Raw genomic sequence first — 22,383 nt, 5'->3', positions numbered from 1 at the left:
GTTAAAGGAAAACCCATATTGAAACAGAACCAAATGACTTTAATCTTGGTGACCTCACCTGGTGGTTTGCACCTACCTTTCACCTCTGGGGTAAGGACAGGAGCACATTCATCTAGCTTACTCTTCCTTGTCCTCCAAAATTCAGCTCAGTAATTATTTTATCAATAAAATTTTTCTTGACATTGTATTTCCTACTTCCCTCAGTTATTCTTTGTCTCTGTTTCAATCGTGTAGTGGACATTCATCTTTTATTATGCCTCTCAGCAGTTTTTTCCCCTTCTGGCTGTAACTGTACCTTGAATTTCATCTGGGTACCATCTTTTCCCTCTTTCCCAGTCGCGGTGCTCTAAGCAGAGTTGGTTGCTCCCCTGAATCAGAGTCCAAACATGGCTATGTTTGGTCAATTAGAGCATCGCATTCCCCTCACCATGGCAATTTGTTAAAGATGAGCAAATGGCCCAATCAGAACTAATGAAAAGTAATAACATTTTATTGGAAGTTCACGAAGAGTAAACTTTCAGTTACACTGGAAATAAAACAGAGAAAAACTGAATTCATCTTGCCTCCATCTGGAACCTGAAAACAAGACCAACCAATGAAAGACAGAAGATCCCAGAGATGAAAAGATCTGGCTCTTTTGATATTACTTGAGCCCCAAATCCAGCTATGAATGAATTTAGCTCCACCCATGAGCTTGTTAGTTATAGAGGTCAATACATTTCCACTTTCCATAATCTATTTTGAGTTAGGTTTTTTATAGCCAAAAAAATCCTAACTAATGTACATAGGAAAGAGTAATAGAAATACTCTGGCACTTATTCCACTGAATTATAACTGTGGATTCCCTTTTCCATTTTCAAACCTACTCCATATAAACCACCTTCTGCCCTTACTATGTTGTGAGCAACTTTATAGCAAGAAGTATATTCATTTAATTCCATATCCCCAGAAATTATCAAAATATATTACAGATATTTGGTACAGAAATAATATTTGTCGAATGAAAGAAAAAATAGGTTAAATGTTCTATTTGCCAGTGAGTTTTCTGAGCATGGAGAGGAATTAAGATGCTTGCCATTTTTATGACTGAGCTGTGTTCTCATCCTTTCTTCTTGGATATGTTTTTCTTTATAGTGTATTTTTTTGATCATTCTCATTTTAAGCAAACCTCTTGAAACTTTGTCCTTTAATTTTTATTCTTAGGGAATAGCCCCTTTCTCTTTGAGTTGTGTCACACAACCACCTGTTTTATTACTTATTCAGTTTTTTTGTCTTTGATTACATTATATAGTGTTTTTATTTAGTGGTTCCGAGTCATTCAGGCTGTTTTCTATACGCATTTCCACCCACTTATGAGATCTCACATGAATTAACTTCCTGACACCTGGTAATAGATATTTACTATCCATTCTTTAATGTGCATCCAAGACTGTTTCTCTACCAAACTCAGAGCACAACTGAGCAATACCGTTTCCTACAACTCTTTCCACAGATTAGGAAAATAAACAGACAATCTGCCATTCTGCAGTCATTTAATTAGCAAAAATATATCAAATGGGCGTTGCATGTATGATTCTAAGCTAGGTGCTGTAAAGGATACAAAGATGAAAAGCACAGGGCTCTGTCCTTTGGGAACCATGGTGGAGGAGACCAAAGTAAACATACTGCAAGACAAAGTAAAAAAAAATGCTACTTAAGTGTGCAAGAACTCAACGAAAAAGAAATGAAAAAGGAGTGATTATATTTGACTTGGGACCCAGAGATGATTCAATCTGGACTGTGAATAATGGGTGATCGCTTTAAAGGTGGGGACATGGTGCCAGTGGAGGGAACAGTAAGAGTAAAGGTATGGAAGTCTCTGTCTTGATTCAATGTTCCATGTTTTTGGCGGACAAATATAGCTATTAGAATAAAATGCAGAGAGGGACATAGTGGGAAGTGAGATCAGAACAGGTAGAATATTAGTTTTTCTATTGCTGCTGTAACAAACAACGACAAACTGAGTGCCATGAAACAACAAAAATTTGTTATCTTACAGTTCTGTAGGTCAGAAATGTGATATTGGTCTTATTGAGCTAATATCAAGGTGCCAGCAGGGCTGTGCTTCCTTCTGGAACCTGGAGGGAGAGCCATTTCCCTGTCTTTTGTAGCTTCTTGAGGCCCCCTTTCCCTTCTTCCACCTTCAAATCTCTCTGACCACTTGTATTAGTCTGTTCTCACACTGCTAATAAAGCATACCCAAAACTGGGTAATTTATAAAGGAAAGAGGTTTAATGGATTCACAGTTCAGCATGGCTGGGTAGGCCTCACAATCATGGCAGAAGGCAAATGAAGAGCAAAGTCACATTTTAAATGGAGGCAGTCAAGAGAGCTTGTGCAGGAGAACTCTCATTTATAAAACCATCAGATTTCGTGAGACTTATTCACCATCATGAGAACAGTATGGGGGAAACTGCCCCCATGATTCAATTTTCTCCACCTAGCCCCACCCTTGACATGTGGGGATTATTACAATTCAAGGTGAGATTTGGGTAGGGACACAGCCAAACCATATCACCACTCTTTCATTGTTGCATTTCCCTCTGATCAGAACAAGGAAAGGTCTTCACTTTTCATGTGATTAGACTGAGCCTACCTGGAAAATCCAGGATAATCCAGGATAATCCTCCCATCTCAAAATCCTTAATCATATCCACAAACTCCCTTTTTTCCATGTAAGGTGACATTCACAATTTCAAGAATTGTGAATTCTTGTAATCTAATTTCAAGAATTAGAAGATGGATGTCTTTGCAGGGGGTTGAGGGGGGCATTTCTCCACCTACCACAGGTGTTTGAAATCATAAAGAACTTTGCCACAATTGCTTCAACAATATATTTCAGGCTTGGTAATATGAAGTATTACTCTAAAAACAGTAAATGCAATTAAAACAGGTCAAAGCTGAGAGTTCAAAATAATCCAACCTAAATGTTATTGGAAGCTGTGAACCCATGGACAATCAAATTGTGTTTAAACACTTGCTCAATTCTTGTATTCACCTCTGTATTTACTATGGCTGTTTGCAACCAAATCAATAAGCAAGATTTATAATTTGCACATTAATTTGAGTCTTTGTTTTCCTTTCAGCTAATGCCATTAGTGATATAGATGCCACATTGAGAATTTCTGAAGTAGGAAAAGAAAAGTTAATAATACTTCTTTTTCTTTTTCTTTTTTTTTTTTTTTTTGAGACGGATTCTCGCTCTGTTGCCCAGGCTGGAGGGCAGTGGTGCGATCTTGGCTGACTACAAACTCTGCCTCCCCAGTTCAAGCAATTCTCCTGTCTCAGCCTCCATAGTAGCTGGGACTACAGGCACGTGCCACCATGCCTGGATAAATTTTTTTTGTATTTTTAGTAGAGATGGGGTTTCACTGTGTTAGCTGGGTTGGTCTCGACCTCCTGAACTCGTGATCTGCCTGCCTAAGCCTCCAAAAGTGCTGGGATTACAGGCGTGAGCCACCACACCTGGCCAATAATACTTCTTTTTAAACATATAGGTACGAAAACTCTAGCAGACATAATGTTACTAAACATGTAACTTATCAAAGAACTTCCACATATACATGAACATTTTTGTTGAATTTAATTTGGTTTATTCATTCGGCCAAGTCACTTTTAAGCAAACAATTTTTAAGCAACGACAATATGCAAAGAATTTACATGCTTCTGTTCTTTAATTAATTAGCTAAGCAGATATTTATCAAGAGCCTACTACATACCAGGCACTGTTTAACCACTCTGAATAAAGTAGGAAACAGAATAGGCAGAAGTCCCTGCCATCATATAATGGAGTGAATGGACAATGTACAAGAAAACTGAGCAAACTAAATAGTATTTCAGACTGTGATAAGTACAAAAGAAAAAAATCTAAAGTAGGGGAGGGCAATATAAAATATTAGGGGTGTTGAAATTTGATGGTGAAGTTCATGGAGAAAATGATTTTCAAATAAAGACCTACAGTAAATGGGTTGATCTTATGGCTCCAGTTTTCATGATAGAAATCTGAAGCTTAAATGCTCCAATTGACTGGTCCCAGTTCTCCTGGCCCCTGGGGTCTTTCCTCCCCCAGCTGCCACCCACTCTCAGGAACACCAGGAAGGGTGGCGGGCAAAGCAAACATGAGTCAGATGCAGACTCTCTCCTGAGGAGCTTCTGGGGCTGGGGAGGAAGGAAGGACACAGATCATTGTAATCGACGCTAAAAAATGATTTGTAAAGCACCATGACGGATCAGCGGGAACTGAGAAGTGCTTAAACAGGAGTTCTGTTTATCACCAAGAATGGCAAAGAGCCAGAAAAGCATTCAATCTATAGAATTCTCAAAACAGTTCTTCAGAAAACAAGCTGTTCACAGCTGCCTTTTGATTTTTTTCTTTCTGTTCCTGTGACATGAAGCAAAAACCCAAAGCAAATGAGAGAAAAGACAAGTTTCCATGTAGCATCTTGTAATACCTGCATTATTTGAAGCTTGTGAGTGAAGAAGGGTCAGGGTTTTGGCTACTTTTGGTTAGCGTTCCTCCAAACACAGCAGGCTCCACACTTACGCTGGCAGCCAGAAGCTGCCATTTGGAAACACAGAGGCCTTGTCTGGCATCTTATTCCTTATGTGCTTGCCTGTCAGTCAGCAGTCAGCCACCTGTGTTCTTTCTATTATGTTTTTGTTCCTTGTAATAAAGTAGATTTTCTTTCTTTGAGAATGAGCATAAAGATACACAGAAAATAAAACCAGGTGCCTCTTCGCAAGGCTCCAGCAAGCAAGCACACAGATGAGGCATCTCAGCCTCTCCTGTAGGTTTCCCGAGAGGAAAATGCTGCCGCTGACATGAATAGCAGAGGCCAGACAATGATTCTTAGAGAAGATAAACAGCCTGTGATTCCCTCCTGACGGCTCCCGCTCCTTTCCTCGATGACTGATCCTGGAGCAAAAGGTCACGGGGATAATTCTGCACCTGCAGCCTGGGAGGACCATACTCAGTCCTCAAAAAGAGCTCTCCCATAATGGATGCTAATTATTATTGAGTCAAATGCATCCTTTCATTGAGGGGCAGGTGGGAGACTCTGTCACTGTCAAGGCCATTATATCAAGAGCAAGTTTAGAATTCTTTGCACAGATGTGCCTGTGCCCAAGAAGTCCCAAGTGTTGTATGTAGGTGGTTCATAAAGAATATATAATCAAAAATTTCTTCAATTCTGTAATGACATGTTTGGACTCAGGTGAATGACAAATGCTACCCAGCACCCAAGGCCAGAATATTGAGTGGAGGAGCATGATTTATTCATAAGAGCTTGAACTCTACTGCTGGGCCTTGGGTTTCATGTGAGAGTTTGCCCCCAGCCATCTGCACTCTGAGCGAGGTTAACAACAGCTATCGGGACCTTAGAACCCTCTGGGAATTTGCTTCTATGGATATTCATCTGCTTTCTGGTGACTTTTATGAGAGGATAGATCCAGCGAGGAAAATGAAGAGAAGGGAGAAAATGAAAGAAAATGCATCCAGCTCTAGGTAGAGCATGACTGGATTTAGCTGAATGCCAGAGTGTATATGGGGACTTTCACTTGATATTAACCACCCTTTGTTTAGGAGAATAACTTAAAAAATGTTATTTTTTCTTGCTTTAATCCATCATTTCTACTTTTCTCCCTATAGATAATAAATTTAATGGTTTTTAAAGATTTCTCATATATCAAAATACCATTGCAGAAGTGTACAGTGATACATGGTATTCACATTTACAATTTTATTCTGAATTTTGATTGTTGTATTTGTAAAAACACAACTCTACCCCTTAAACTAACCATTGATTGGAGAAAAAAAGGCCTACATATTCACTTATTTATCAAGAACTATTATATTCAGACTATTTTCTGGACATTTATTCTGGGCTCTGACACAAAGATAGGGAAGGCCTTATCCTTCTCATTATTTTTACTACAGTACTTTAAAGATGCTGCCCCACTATTTTCTAATTTGTATTATTTCTAATGAGAGCTCTAATGCCATCCTTATATTTATATATTGGCAAGTAATATGTCTTTTTTCCTCTGGCTGCATTAAAAATTTTTCTCTTTATTACCGTCTATAGGCAATTTAATTTATGTTAGGCCTTCCATGTAAATGTCTTCAAGTTCTTTGTTTTTGAGTTCATTGAGCTTTTTGGATCATTTTCATTTAATTTAGAAATTTTTTATTCATAATTCTTCAATTATATTTCTTTCCTCTTTTTTCAACCCAGGGACTACAAACCACATACATGCTCAAAGTTGGGTTGCAGTTTGCTGATGGTGTATTCATATTTTTTTTACTCTCTTTTCTCTCTATATTTTACTTTTTGATCATTTACATTGCTAGGACTTTAAATTCACTAATATTTTTTTCTAGTGTTTAACCCATTGTTAATCTCATTCTTTAGATATTGTTTTTAGCTCTAGATGTCCTATTTGTCTTTTTAATACTTCCACATCTCTTTTAACATGTTCATGCTTTCCTCTACCTTTTTGAGTATATGGACTATAATTATAACTGTTTTTATGTCCTTATCTACTAATTTTATCACGTGTAATTTCTGGATCTGTTTCTACTAGTTAATTTTTCTCATTACAGTATTTTGTGAATAAGGAATATTTCTTTAAATATCCTTGAGTTCTGCTTTAGGATGTAGTTAAATTACTCGGAAAGATTTTGATCCTTCCAAGGCTTGGTTTTTTGCTTTGTTAGATGTACATGACCGCTCTTTGAGTTAGGGCTAATTTGGCTTCATTAGTGAGGCAATACGTTTCTGAGTACTCTATTAGTGCCCTTTGTATTACAAAAATATTTCACTCTGGCAAGTGTGACATGAACTACTTCTGGTCTTGGGTAATCTCCAGAAATTGTTCCAATTGCTTCAGCGTTTTTTTCCCTAAGACTGCAGTCATTTGCTCACAATCATGTGCTGACAGGTTTTAGCTGAAGACTTAAGGAAAACTCTATGTCTTCAGAACTCTCTCTCCTTTCTGGCCCTCTATCCTGGGAATTCTAGCCACCTTGACCTCTCCAAATCCTCCACTCTGTGCTTTCAATTCTGAACTTGCTTCTGAATTATCTGGGGTATCTATTAAATTGGAGATTCTGAAGCCATGTACACTACCTGAATCATAATTTCTGAAGATTAGGCCCAGAATTCACCAGGTTCATAAGTTCCCAATAAAGCTACTGACTTATGAGAACCACAGCCCTGATGAAACCTTTCTGAAAGTTTGTCAGTTGCCAAATCCAACAGCCTTCTCTGGGCTTCAGCCTCCTTAACTTTGCCCGAGATACAGCATCTTGATGCTCTCCTTTTGGATGTCCTAGTACTATAATGTAAAAAACAGGAATTTACTGGTTATCTGAGCTCAATAGTCATTCACATACTGTCAAAGACAGAAAGAACTTGGCCTGGGGCTTAAGAGACTCAAATCCTAGACTGAGCAGTACTATTGACTTGCTCTAGGATACTGCGTGACACTGCAACACTGTTTCCCCCATCTGCCAAGTGAACATAAGTAATTTAATCCACCTTAGGAGGTGGCTATAATGATCAAGTGAAAATAGATATATAGATGCATATACATAGTGTAAAGATCTCTCAGCTTTTCTTACATGTGTTTCATTTCTTTGTCCTTTGCTCATGCATTCCAACAATATCCCTAAGGGAGATATTCCAGCTTATTCATTCTATCTTCTGCTATTCCCAATGTACCACTCAGCACATTTATTGAATTGCTTTTATTTTTAACTTCTGTGAGCATGTTTTTCCAAGATCTCTGCTTCTTTTTCATGAAATCCTTTTCTTGTCTTATAAATGCGCTGTCACCTAAAACCTCTCTGAGATAGAAATTGTACCTGTATGTTAGTTGTCTTCTGTTTGTTCTTCTCACTCCACTGCATTGGGCATTCTGTTATTTGGTGAATGTGGGGCCTCTTTTTTCTGGTGCTTTTACTCAAATCCTCAGTGATTGTTGATGGTTCATATTTGCATATGATAATCAATGTTTAATTGTTTGTGAACGTATGTTCTGATTAAAGTAGCCTTCTCTGAAAATTGTATGGAAGGACAAGAATGTGGTTTGCCAGCTTTTGAAGATTCTTTCAGAGTGTGGGAGCTCTCTGCTAATTCAATAGTCTTAAATTAGTTGGGGTACTTTCCTACTTTTCAAAGCCTAATATTTATTGTGGGAGCCTTTTATGGCAAAAATACACATTTCAGGAAGTAACGTAGTTATGGCTTTAGCATGCGCAAGCTGAAGTCCATTGCCCCTCTTTCTCTCTCTTTCTTTTTTCTCTTTCTTTCTTTCTTTCCTTCTTTCTTTCTCCCCTCCTCCTCCTCCTCCTCTTCTTCTTCTTCTTCTTCTTCTTCTTCCCTTTTCTCTCCCTCTCTGTCTCTCTCTTTCTTTCTCCAGTTTCCTTATGGAGGGTGAAGGTTTTTTTAGGCCTTACTCTGTTTTTCTCACACTACTCCCATCAGTAGTGTGAAGAACCTTATCTTTGAAGATCACTCACGTTATTAAAGACCTGGGTTTTCTTTGGAGATAGTTTTAAAAAAGAATATTTGGGAGACTCATAGCTACTGCCTGTTGTTTAACATAAGTGGGCACAAGAGGGGTGAAATTGGCCTGGTTAATCAAAATGTGGTACTTCAGTTACCCTGACTATTTCCTAAGCTCCTCTTGATTTTTGATTCCGAGTTTTGATTATAAGTGAAATTGCTTTTAAAAGTAATTTTCTCATCTGTGTGTTTTGGCTGTTGTTTTCTCTGCTTTTGTTTCTCTGACATTCTGACTCCATCTGCTTCCTATCTTTCAGGAATTCCTCAAAATTTCCCAGGAGCTGGTGGTATTCTTTCTGTTTGTAACTGCTGTTCTGGATTTGTTCCTCTAAAAAATTTAAGTAGTAGACTGGGTGTGGTGGCTCATGCCTGTAATCTCAGCACTTTGGGAGGCCAAGGCAGGAGGATCTCTGGAGCCCAGCAGTTTGAGACCAGCCTGGACAACATGACAAAACCCCAACTCTACAAAAAAAAGTACGAAAATTAACTGAGCATGGTTGCACACACCTGTAGTTCCAGCTACTCGGGAGGCTGAGGTAGGAGGATCACTCAAGCCCAGTAGGTTGAAGATGTGCCCTGATAGCACCACGGCACTCTAGCCTGACCAACAGAGCAGGACCCTGTCTCAAAAAAGAAAATAAAAATAAATTAGGTAGTAGGAAAGATGGATGTATGTGCTCTGTCCTCATGTTAATATAATCTTTACCCTAGTACCTCTAATTTTAATAATCAAAGGGGAAAAAAGTTAAATGATTTAAATAAATTCTTGGAGAATAGTTTTCTAAATGTATTCCCAAATTTCAAATGTGTGCTTATTTAGAACCTGTGACTCCCTTTATGCAGTTGCCTTATAGATGGTCTCTTATCCAATCTCATAATTAATTAGTAAATTGCAAAAGTTGATTAAAACAAGGAATCATAAATATCATAAAAATGATTATAATAATGATACATACATACATGTTCTTTCAATGTGTTTGTGTATATATGTGTATATGTATGTGTGTGTGTGTGTATATATATATATTCTTGTGTCAATCTTTTGATTAGAGGCCATTATTTTGGGATGCAGATACCTTGTTTATAATTGTAATTCACCTGAATTACATAGAACATGTCCGTTGAGACATAGTCTGTGTTTTCCAGTTTTGGTTACTCTCAATTGGACAAGAATGTAAAGCCATCTGAGTGGAGAATTCTTCTGCATCTTTATTATTTACATCCTTTTGTCCCAATCATTCACAGTTGCCTAGTCCACACCTCTTCTGCAATAATCATTTAACAATTCTCCTTTTTGCAATACTTCAAAAACAGTTTTTATTGAAACAACCCCCTCTTTTCACTCCCATTTCATTTGTTTATGTAATATTTAAACTGTATAGTTACAGTAAGTACAGTGGGCATAAACACTTTGGGAACTAAGATACCTAATGCTTATAAGAATACAGTTTGGGCCAGGCACGGTGGCTCACACCTGTAATCCCAGCACTTGGGAGGCTGAGGCGGGTGGATCATGAGGTCAAAAGATTGAGACCATCCTGGTCAACATGGTGAAACCAAGTCTCTACTAAAAATACAAAAATTAGCTGGGCATGGTGGCGCATGCCTGTAGTCCCAACTACTCAGGAGGCTGAGGCAGGAGAATCGCATGAACCTGAGAGGCAGAGGTTGCAGTTAGCAGAGATCGTGCCACTGCACTCCAGCCTGGTGACAGAGCGAGACTCCTTCTCAGAAAAAAAAAAGAAAGAAAAAAGAAAGAAAGAAAGCAAGAAAGCAAGAAAGCAAGAAAGCAAGAAAGCAAGAAAGAAAGAAAGAAAGAAAGAAAGAAAGAAAGAAAGAAAAGAGAGAAAGAAAATACAATTTGGCTGGTGGATACAAAAATGCAAGAGCAAGTGAGATTTCAGCTGTGAGTGTTTAGAGACTATGAGCATCAGGCTATGTTTAAAGTGGGAAGAGAGCTCTGTTTGATTTGACAATTATGTTAAGTGAACACTGGTTAAAAAGGCTTTAGTATAAATAGGTCATTGTCATTTATTCTACACAATAATTCTAGGCATTCTATCAGATTCCCAGGATATAGAGATTGACATGATGAATAATAACAGTTAAGACACACACACACACATAATAAGATACAATAAAAAGCTCGCACAGGTTTGTGTATGTACTTATAATAAACACGAAACCATAAATAATGGGAAAAAACTAGTCGTTTAGAAAATGACCTTGGGAAAATTGATTCACTATATGGAGAAAAAATAAAACTGGATTCCTACCTATTGCCACATACAATGGTAGAGTCCAGATGAATTAAATACCAAAACATGAAAGACAAATCTGGAAGTTGGTAAAATAAAAATATAAGAGAATATCTTTTTGATTAAGAGATGAGGTGGGGAAGAACTTTGTAAACAAAGCTTCAAAAAGTACAAACTATAAGGTAAACTTGATTGTTTTACATCAAAATAAGTATTTCTGTTCAATAAGGGATTTAATGGATTAGGTAATGGACATGTGGCAAAATGGGAGAATATATTTCAAATGTCTAACTCTGGAAACTTCTTCATGTATAAGGAACACAAGGAACTCCTGAAAATCATCAACATTAACAAAAAACAGCAATCCAATAAGAATGCACAGTGATACAGAAAAGAAGAACCCCCAAAAGCCTGAGAAGTATGTAAAGTGATTCTTAAATATATCAGTAATCAGAGAAATGCAAAATAAAAAACAAAATACCATTTTACATGGCTAGACAGCTAAAAATTTGGAAGGTAAGTAATGCCAAGTGTTGGTAAGGACATTGGCATATTGATATTCTCATATGCTTATGGTAGGAGAGGAGATAGGTTCAGCTATTTTGGAGAGTATTTTTGCACTGCTTAGTCAAATTAAACATGTGAGTTTCCTGTGACCCAGCAATACAGCTTTTAAGAGATAGTTATATTTATACACACTTATACACACATGTATGTACATATATGTATACATAAAAACATACATTATACACATATGTGTATGTATTTATAATATATATAAATATTGTACACACACACAAATTCTCACAATCTAAAGGGAATTGTAAATGAATGCTTGTTATTTAGTTATGTGGTGATGGGAATTTGGAACCACTAAAATGTCCTTGTGAGAATAAATAGGAAAATTGTGGCAGCTGTATTAAAGAGAACATTATGCTCCAGCTAGATGCAATTGATTAAATATATACATGGTACCATGAAGGGATCTTAAAAATATAGTATTGAATAAGCAAATCAAAATACAGAATATGTTTAGTTAACAAATTAAAACACAGACTATGCATAATACCTTTAATAAAAAAGTTAAATACCTGCATGTGAAACAAAACAATTTACAAGGACATGTATGAATATGACGGTGCACATGAACACATTACTCAGGTTGCCTATGGGATAACAGAGAGAAATTGGAGTGTATATAGAGATAAAAGGGTTTAAGTAAGTGAGTAAACAAATTAGTACTAGGTGTTGGATGGTTTTGTGAGAACAAAGTGAGATAATATGCAATGAACTCAGAAGTAAAATTAACTTAGCCCTCCTCACATGAGGCCCCAAATATTTAGAAGAAAAGAAGCCTCAATAAAACATCCGTTCTCTGAGAACTCATCAGATGACTAAGTATTCAAAATAACAGAAGGTAGCAAGTGCAGCGTGCTAATGGAGAACTTGGGAGAAATACCTCATGTCTGGAAAACTCCCTGGAAGGGTTGACACATAATTCTGAAAGATGAATGTGAATTAACCAGGTGAGATGAATGGAAAGTAACATAAAAGAAAGAAAACTGGGATTTTTTAAGTAAGAAAGAATTTTTATAACTTATAATATGGTTTAATTTATGGATTATAGTCATATAAATTAGTTTAGTAAAGATTTTGTCCTGATCTTAGATATCAACATTAGAATGTATTTGCTGAGCATTTCTTATGTGAAATGATGTTTGAAATTCTAAAATATTTGTGGGAAATTCAGATAATCCTATGTGGCTGTAGTCACTATATCAGTTAGAAATTGCATTTGGCTGCAAGAGGTCTGTAAAACCGTGGGTTAAACAATGTAGAGATTTATTCCTCTTTCACACAGAGGAAATGTAGAAGCACACTGTTCAGGGCTGCTGTGTCATATCACTATAATGGTTAGTTTTATGTGTCCACTTGACTAGGTCATGGATGGCCTCGATATTTGGTCAAACATTATTCTGGGTGTGCTATGAGGGTGTTTGTGATGAGATTAACATTTAAATTGGTAGACTGAGTAAAGCAGATTGTCCTCCCTAAAGTTTCTGGGCCTTAATCAATCAGTTGAAGGTCTGAATAGAACCAAAAGGCTAAATAAGAGAGAAATTCCTGCTGCCTGATTGCCTCCAAACAGGGACATCAGTCTTCTCCTCTCTTTCCACTTAAACTGAAACATCAGTTCTTCCTGGGACTTGAGCCTACTGGACTTCAGACTGGAACTACACAATTGGCTCTCCTGGACCCCCAGCTTGTTGATTGCCCATCTTGGGACTTGTCAGCCCTCATACCCTCATGAGACAATTGTTTATAGTAAATCTCCTTCTCTCTCTCTCTCTCTCTCTCTCTCTTTATTCTCCCTTCCTTCCCCTCCCCTTTTGTTCCCTCCTCTCCCCTTCTCCTTCCCTCCCTCTCTCCCTCATTCTCTCTCTCTCCCTCTCTTTTGAATGCTGGTTTTTATCATGGAACTCCAGCCCTCAATTTTTTGTTCCAAGCAACAAGCTGAAGAAAGATGGAAGGGCTGACATCTGGCCAAATCAGCTCACTGTACACCTTCTGCTACAACTTACTGGCCAGATCTTCGTCATGTGGCCTCTTTATCTGAAAAGAAAGCTGGGAAATGCGGTTTCTCAGTTAGATACACTGCCATTCCCACACCCAACAGAAAACAGAGTTCTGCTTTGTTTTCTGTAAAGATTGAACATGGGATAGACATCTTTCAGTCTTTGTCATAGCAACTAATGCCTTTTGGCACATAGTAAACATTCCATAAATATCAGTTGAATCAAAAAATTTAAATTTTCGTAAAATTATGCATTTCTCATAGAATTGTAAAGAAACAAAATATTGAGCTCTGAGTTCTATTACTCTTCTCTGTTCACAAATTCATGTAGAACATAAATTCTAAAGAAATGTTGAATGAGTTTTAAGTGCCGAGAATTTTTCAAATTATGTTAATGAATTATTGTAGAATAATCTTCTTAGAGAGCAACAGATAAAATTTTATCAGACAGATAATAATCATATAAATACATAAGTTATTTAAATGTAAATCAATTTTTCTAAATTGTTCTAGCATATTTGAAGAGTTATCTATTTTTAATAAGTTCAAACATTCCTCTTTGGTCTTATGATATTATTAATCTAAGAAAAATGTTCTTTATTGGAAGTAAAACCTAAATTTCAGCCAGGGCTCTGAGAAATCATAAAATATAAATGGATGAATGCTATCTCATGGAAATTTTGCCTAACTAGATAGACTCATTCTTACCCTAAAATGTAAAATATATATATTTCAGGCATTTAAAATATAACATATGCTTTCAGTATTAATTGGTGATTAATTATGTTGAATATTTTAAGTTTTTTATTTTTTTCAGTTTTTTCTGAGCAAGACAGAATAGCAGAGCTTAATGATATGCATTTTGATACTCTGTGCTCAGAGAAAAAATGAGTCAATCCAGTAATTCATTTGTCATATTGATACATTAGAAGTCAGTTATACTTAAACACACACACAGACACACACACATACAGCTCTTAGTGACATCAGGTTAAAAGCAAAAATGATCAAGCTATGCTCATTCATGGAAAAGAGATAACTCAATCACTGCAAAAATGACACTTTCTGATTTTGAAAAGTTCGCAGGTGGGTTGTCTCTGCTTCTTCCCTGAGAGAGTTCCCAGTGCGAGTGATGCACATTGCTGGTGCTACAGGTGCCAGTAGAAGGATCTCCAGGGCAGTAGAATCCCATGGCAACACGGCAGATAAAAATGACTCAGCCCTCTGCTGCCAAAGGTCTTTGCTAGTCTGTGAAGAGCAAGGATGTCAGTTGTAATTCAGTCCTTGGTATTAATAGAGGGGAATTGTGTTGTTCATCAGTAAATGCTGTTCATTCATCCTGCATATTCATTGGTCCGTATTCTTTTTCCCTATTTAACCAACCATTGCCATCCTTTACTATCCATCCCACAGTGAGTCTGAAAATCTGTGGTGTAAGAACTAGTCATTGCAATTAGATTATTGCTATGATCACATAATATGGCATGTCATACTTCAGAAAGAAGTGATAGAGTTACATAAAAAGTTCTTAATTTCTCAGATTTTGGCGGAACAACTTTCTGATTTAAACATCGAACATACCCATTAACTCATATATGGGTGCAGCACACCAACATGGCACATGTATACATATGCAACAAACCTGCAGGTTGTGCACATGTACCCTAAAACTTAAAGTATAATAAATAAATAAATAAATAAACATCAAACATAAAATATAGATATTATCTTTTGAAAACAATAGGAAATGTATTTTTCTACCTTGTAATGCATTTCACATTGGTGATAATATTTGACTCTATGTAAAATGCCAGTGTTTCAGCTTGGATTACTTTGGTTCAAATCTTGGACTTTATTTATAAAACAGCATATGTTAATAGTACTCCCTTTGTCGCTATTGCTCCTTTTGATGCCCTTGTCATCAACTGGCATGACCAATGCTACCTTTAAGTGACAAAATTGAACCAAATGCTCAGTACCTTACCATTCTGTAATTCAGATCAATATGATGACACTATTTTTGATAGTAGCTCTAAACATATTTTGTAACAGAAACCCGATTTGAGATAATAAAACAAATGTAACAAAACTACTATCTAGTATTTTCTTTCACCATTTTGTCCTGAATTTTGAACATGAAATGATAACCGAAATTAAACTTCGTGAGTCAATTTGGCTAAAGTTTAGAGCAAAGTTTCAGGGTTTCCTATTATTTTTTTCATGAGAAAGTGACATATTTTCCACACCACTCTCATATCAATATCTTAGCAAAGGAGGTAAAATTTAGTGTTGCCCTTCACAGAGTCAAGTTCGACAAGGGAGTATATGAATGGAAATGGAAGAGACTCACATAGAGAAGTTGAAACATATTTTTGCCAAATAATATCCCTGACAACTGGGCTTTTAAGCTGTAAGATTTTTCACTGCCTCCTTTGGGATCCTCCATAACCAATATATGACTTGGCCATGTGAGTATTCCAGGCCTGAGGATCGACCCCAAAATATTTACCTTGCAGTTGATCACTCAAAACAGCTATGTTAAAGAATCACTACTTAACCTTACTTAAACAGTGAATCATTTCGGATTCTCGTCATGCAGTTAAGTCAGGTGAAATTAGAACAATAGCTCTGTTCACACGTGGGGTGCCTATTATTTCTTGCACTGCCCTCTGCTGGCAGGCTTCGTTCACCCAGTCTCACAGGTATGGCTGGTTGCTCCTTTGTCAAGGTCAGTTGAGCCAGCCTCTACTCAAAGTTGTTAAAAAGTCTCCTCTGAATTAGTGTCCTCATTCAATAGCTCATTCTCTTGAGTAGTGGTTCTCAAAGTGTGGTCCCCGGATGAGCAGCATCAGCACCACCTGCAACTTGTTAGAAATGCACATTTTGGGGCCCACCACAGACCCTCTGCATCATGAATTTTGGAGGTGAGGAGCAGGAATCTCAATCTTGTTGTAATAAGCCCTTCACATGGTTCTGATGCCCACTAACTTTATAGAACTGTTGTTGTCTTGTGGCCAGTGGTTAGAATTCTTCAGAAACATCCCTACCTCTAACAGTGATTTGCTAGAGCCTGACTTCCTTCTCTGTAGGCACAGCTTCTACAAACACCAGGATCATTGCATTTTCTTCAAAAGTGACACCACAGTTGATCTTTTATTTGCAGTTAGTTCCTTATCACTCAAATTAACTTATATATTCTTCTGTAATTAGGATATAAAACAGAAAATAATCCTTATCAAAAGTATGAAAAGTAGAATAGGCTCTTTATGAAAACTCAAACAATACAGTAGTGTATGAAGCAGAAAGTATTTTCATCTTTCTCAGCCTTTCTCATGTAAATATAACTGTACATACAGCCTACCATGTCAATGCACATAGTCATCTCTCCTCTTGTTAAGATTTGCACAACCCATTCTGTTTATAGCAAAATCAATCCCACTGCCTGCTCTTGATAAATATATATATTGTTTCCAAGTTTTAGCAGTCGCAAGCAGTGTTGCATTGAGCATTTGTGTTACACATCTCTGCTTACGCATGGATTTCTATAGTATAAATCCCTAGATAGTAAATTAGTGAGTCAAAGAAAATACATACATGCATTAGCATATTTTCTTATTTTCTCTATTCTTGATGCTCTGGCATCTGGAGTGTTTCTGTCCCTGGACAGATTGCCCCTTCCAAGGTTAGATTATTCCTAGACATAGCAAAAAAGCAACCATTGGTTGGTTTGTATAGCAAAAGCACACTTTTATTTTTTTGGCCTAAAAGTGTGCTTTTGATATACAAATCAACCAATCCCAAGTCCATACTCTCAACCACCTATTCTGTCTGGTTCTTACACTCCAGGAGGCAATATTCATCTGTCCAAATTATCCCAGGGCTGGGTATCAGGCAACTAGAGATAACCCCTGTATCTCAGAGCCCACTGAAATTATTCAAACTACCCAGTCCTAAGACTGCACAGCTTGCTTCCCTTGCCTTGTCCATTCCTTCCTGTGAAGACTATAACAAAGGCTGTGTCCCATGCTTTCCTCTTGCTTCTTCTCCCACCTGCCTGACCTGGGTGCTGCCCAGGTGGCCCTCTGTGGTTTAGCATGTCCCTTCTCTTGGGAACTGTGAGCAACAAACTGTCTTTTTGATAACCCTGTTTCTTGATCTGTTAGCCTCACCATCCTCGAATAAAAATAAAATCTTGGGCACATTTAAAAACAATATATGAAACACTATAGGGTTGTATTACAGAAAAGTTAAGGCCACAAACTTTGGTGCCAGAGTATATGGGTTCAAATTCCACTGTCTCTGCTTCCTAGTTGTATAATTTTTTTCTTTTTTAACTAGGTAAGCTATTGGACCTCTCCATGACTCAGTTTTCTCCTCTGCAAAGTAGGGAAGAATAATAACAATATCTACCTCACAGAGTCCTTGTAAAAACCAAATGTTAATAAACATAAAGTATTTAAGGCATAAATACTTATGCCATATATAATGCGTAATAAATACTTATCATCATTCTTATTGATTAAAAATGCCCACTTGACCTCAAAAAAAGTTGAATCAATTTATTATTTATAAAGAACATTCATGAGAAGCTATTTACCTATACCCTTGAGAACACTTTATAGTTGGATAATATCAATATTTTAAATTATTTTCTGTCTAATAGATGAAAATATTGATCCTATTAGCATTGTTTTACTACTGGAGTAATAAAAATTTTTAGTTAACATTTGATTCTTTAATCTTCTATTGTGAATTATGTATTTATTCTCTTCACATGGTTTGGTTATCATTTGACTAGAGACTCTTACTTCAATATTTAAAATGGAAAACATTTTTGTGACTGTGGATTAACATTTTTATGTCATCTTTAGTCAAATAAACATTTACAGTTTTGTATGGCTAGCTGGTTGTTGTTTTTCCTTTATGGTTTCTGTCCTTTATTTATTTAAAAATTCTCATTTTTTTAGTATTCTTATAGTAACATTCCTTTGCTTATAATTCAATCCATCTGAGTTTTGAGCATCTTAAGACAGGAACTTATTCATATTTGGGCAAACCAATGTCAGTACAGTCAGACAAATTCCCTGAAATATTCCTAGTTTAATTGTCCCCAGCATTACCCCACCCCCTTTTTGGCACTCTCCCATATACAAAATATGGAACAGAAACCCTTACCACAGGAATTTTTCAATAGAAAGTTCATATTTATGGGATATGCCCATCTTGAGCATGAACACAGTAAATTCATTTGAAATTTGAATGATCTTTGGTGACAAAGGAAGGCCAAATTGGTTTTCGTTCTGGCCCTCATTTGGCTAACTAAATAGATAGTGTCCTCTCTGGATCTTTTCCAAAAGTCCCAGTCATGATAACCATTTCCACAGACCACAGGTAACCAGCTTACCAATGGGGGCTTCCAGGTTTGTCTTGTTTTTTCTCTCCTTTTTAAAATTAATACTAAAACTGTTGCTTCACTGCAAAATCATTTCTAGACTCACTGGGGATTCTTTCTAATCACTATTGAAGTCTCCTTTTCTATTGCATATTTGTATTAATTTATTCATTAACTTAGAAATTATATTACTAATTAATTACAAAGGGCCTATCTTAGTAGGCACTAGAGATACATCAGTAACAAAACTCCCAATGGCAGAGATTTTTGACCTCATGAAGCATTTCTCTCAAGACTTTTTATGGTGTCTGGAACGCTGTGTGTGTGTGTGTGTGTGTGTGTGTGGTGTATGTAAAATAATGCAATGTGCATATAGATAATTGATTGGAAATGTTCACTGATTTGGATGCAGCTAATTACTTCTCTTAACATACTATTCCTATTGTTTATGTTTTTAAAAATATGCCTTATTTTTTAGAACAGTTTTAAATTTGCAGATAAATTGCACAGATAGGACAGAAGGGTTCTCATATATCTCTTTTCCATCTCTACTCACCCACACATAATTTCCCCTACTATTAACATCTTGCATTGCACTTGTTATAATTAATGAACCAGTATATTATTACCAATTATCACTAACTAAAGTTTATAGTTTACACTAGGATTCACTCTTTGTGATGTACTATTCTATGGGTTTTGATAAATGCATACTTTGATATATCTATAATTACAGCATTATACAGAATTGTTTCACTGCTCTAAAAATCTCCTTTGCTTCATCCCCCTGGCAACCATGGATATTTTTTAATGACTCTATAGTTTTGCTTTTTCCAGTGTACCATAAAATTCAAATTATATCATATATAGGTGTTTCAAACGGACTTCTTTCACTTGTGTTTCAAACAGACTGGTTTTATTTAGCAATATGCATTTAAAGATTTTCCAGGTCTTTTTGTGGCTTGACAGCTCATTTCTTCTTATTTCTAAATAATATCCCTTTTATGGATGTACTACAGTTTGTTTGCCCATTTCACCTATTGAAGGACTTCTTAGTTACTTCCGGTTTTTTGCAATTATGAATAAAGATGCTATAACTACCCATATGAAGGTTTTTGTCTATATGTAAGTTTTTTATCCCATGTGGGAAAGTATGATTGCTGAATTGCATGATATGTTAAATGGTAAGAAACTGCCTGTCTTCTAAAGTGGCTGTATGATTTTGCACTCTCACTGACAAATAATGAGACTTCCTGTTGCTTCACATTTTTGCCAGCATTTGGCATTGTAAGTTTTTAAGATTTTAGCCATTCTACTAAATATGTAGTGGAATCTCTTTGTTGTTTTAACTTTGCAGTTCCCTAGTTACATAACATATTCTTTTAAAATGCAAAAGTTATAGAAAAGATGATGTAATAAGCTGATATTAAGCATTAACATCACATTGTCAATTAAGGAGCCAAATATTATGTCTTTCCCTCTCTTCCCTACTCAAATGTTTTCAATGAATCCCATCATCTATAAGAAGATATTAATTTTTAAATATAAATTTTTTTATTTATTTATTTTTTGTGAACTAGTTTTTAAAAAATTCTTTTTTTAGGTTCAGGGGTACATGTGCAGGTTTGTTATATAGGTAAATTCTATGTCATGGGGGCTTGATATACAGATTATTTCATTACCCAGGTAATAAACATAGTACTCGAAGGGTAATTTTTTGTTCCCCTCCTTTCTCCCACTCTTCACCCTCAAGTAGGCCTCAGTGTCTGTTACTCCCTTCTTTCTGCCCATGTGTATTAATGTCTAGCTCCCCCTCATAAGTGAGAACACGTGGTATTTGGTTTTCTGTTCCTGTGTTAGTTCGCTTAGGATTATGGCCTCAGCTCCATTCACATTGCTGCAAAATACATGATCTAATTCTTTTTTATGGCTGTGTAGTATTTCTTGGTGTATGTGTACCATTAATATGAATTTTAAAACCTTTAGTTGTCTGACCTGAATTCTGTAACCAAAGTTCCTACCCCTTTCTCTTTGATTCTGCTGAAAAGAATACTTTATTCTTTTACATTTAAAAAATGTGGACTATATTCTCTCAAAACTCTATCTCTTTGCACAGATGAATCATTCAGCTACAAATGCCCCTTTGCCTCAGTTTGCTCATCCTGGCAAAATGTCTACATTTGGCTTGGGCTTTCCTCTCTGTGATCCTTCCTTGACTCACACAAATGGGCCAGCACCCTGCAAAATTCTGCATGTTCTTCCAGGTTGATATCTGCTGACTATATGGTAAATGACCTCCCTAATGCAGAAAAAAAATATTTGAAGGGGAAAATTATTTATTATTCACAATTCCTAAACAAGTTTATTTGCTGACTAAATGAGGTAATGAGAGTCAGAATGCAAATCAGAGAAGCTAGTGTCAGAAGAGGTTTTAGGAAGGTGAAGATTAGATGTGCAGGCGGATGAGGCTAGAGCCAAATAAGCAGATTACTAGGTTATGTGTGCTTATGGGGAAAGGCAGTGGCAGGAAAATTGGGTGCCAAGAGATAAATACCCAGCCATTGGCAACTACATAGAAACTTGGCAGAAAAAACAACCTGTATAAAGGGGATTGTAGCACAGGGGTGGGTAGCTTATTATGATTTTAATTTGTGTATCTAGTTACACTCAGGTAGACAGACACGTTGACTGTTTTTAAAGGACTAACAGGGAGTGGAGGGATTGGTGAAAACTCCCGTTCTATTTGTTCACATGGAGTTGTGACTGCAACTGGAGAGGGAGCCAAATCTCAGAGGAGATGGCTGCATATGCGGCATATGGAGGCTGGGCCTGGGGCTCCCAGCTTTGGTAAAGATTTTTATGCCTCCAGCATGGTACAAAAGCAGCAAAGCCATCACACCTGAGAGAGTTCTGTGGTTTTAAACATGAAAAGTCTTGTATCAGCGACAACCACATGCTTCTGTAACGGTTGACCCATGTAGCCCCTCCTGACTTATTGGTGATGTATAAGACCCTGGGCCCATGGACATAACCTTGGGTTTATGGGTGTGAGTGAGCAATGACTTATAATAACTGCGGTAGCATTTGCCACCAGTCCATCAGGATGAGATCCCAGAATCATATTTAAGTTAATGTGAAGAAGAAAAGGAAATGCGAAATAAAGTTGTCACCATCTGCTGATGCTATACGTAGGCATAAAGAAAATCCTAGATTCACCAAGCATGAACTTTCAGTTGTCTTCTCTCTGTGGAGTTGTATTTATTTATTTCTCTTAACAGTAATGCATGAAAATACACATGAAGTACAGGTTGAGTATCCCTAATCTGAAAATCAGAAATTTAAAATGTTCCAAAATCCAAAGTTTTTTTTAGCTACAACATGGTGCTTAAAGGAAATGCTCATTGAGACATTTTGCATTTTGGATCTTTGGCTTAGGGATGCTCACTCAATAAATATAATGCAAATATTCCAAAATCTGGAAAAAATGTGAAATTTGAAACACTTCTGGTCGCAAGCATTTCAGATAAAAGATACTCAACTTATATTGTCACC

At 36.7% G+C, this 22,383-nt stretch overlaps 1 long non-coding RNA gene across 1 annotated transcript in view; it reads right to left on the bottom strand.

Moving 5' to 3' along the window:
- The window catches only part of LOC134810351 (uncharacterized), a 92,745-nt gene that overhangs the window by 6,873 nt on the left and 63,489 nt on the right, over positions 1-22,383 (bottom strand). The window contains exon 3 of the long non-coding RNA XR_010158144.1: positions 9,114-9,226. This is a non-coding gene — a long non-coding RNA (uncharacterized LOC134810351). The remainder of the gene's footprint in view (positions 1-9,113; positions 9,227-22,383) is intronic.

The sequence above is a fragment of the Pan troglodytes genome, chromosome 5, assembly GCF_028858775.2.
Source record: "Pan troglodytes isolate AG18354 chromosome 5, NHGRI_mPanTro3-v2.0_pri, whole genome shotgun sequence".
Taxonomy (NCBI): domain Eukaryota; kingdom Metazoa; phylum Chordata; class Mammalia; order Primates; family Hominidae; genus Pan; species Pan troglodytes.
This window is presented reverse-complemented; position numbering and strand designations above follow the sequence as displayed.